The following is a 533-nucleotide window of genomic DNA, read 5'->3' as shown; positions in this document are numbered from 1 at the left end:
GACGCCTTGCTCAACAACACCTGGCAGTGCCCAGGAGGTGAAGTGGCATCTCTCCATCCACCAATCCGTACTTTTGGTCCACACGGGGACTTGAACCAGTGACCCTCCGGTTCCCAACCCAACTCCCTACAAACTGAGCTACTACTGAGCTATTTAATTTTTGACTTTATTGCCCAAATTGAACATTACAGGCAATTTTAGCAACACAATACAGTACAATTGAGGTCCATCTTTTCACAAACTCAGGTGCTTTCAGCTGTAAAATAGCAGTCATATTTTCCATTGAGAGTATAGTACATATTTTAATCATTTTAAAAAAGAGTTTGGTTCTCTTGGGTTCCTGCTTTTTTTCACATAAGGATTTGTTGCTCTTTTTTGTCATTATTATTATTTTTTACATTTTATAGACTGAACCAATTCACCGAAAGTCAATAATGAAAATTATGTGAAATAGTAAGCAACAATTTATTAGGGGTGGGGGGGAAAAACCCAGATACATCATAGTACTGCGATAATACTGTATCAATACACAA

The sequence above is a fragment of the Etheostoma cragini genome, unplaced genomic scaffold (assembly GCF_013103735.1).
Source record: "Etheostoma cragini isolate CJK2018 unplaced genomic scaffold, CSU_Ecrag_1.0 ScbMSFa_1523, whole genome shotgun sequence".
Taxonomy (NCBI): Eukaryota; Metazoa; Chordata; class Actinopteri; order Perciformes; family Percidae; genus Etheostoma; species Etheostoma cragini.
The sequence above is the reverse complement of the archived record's forward strand: the minus strand, read 5'-3'. Positions refer to the sequence as shown.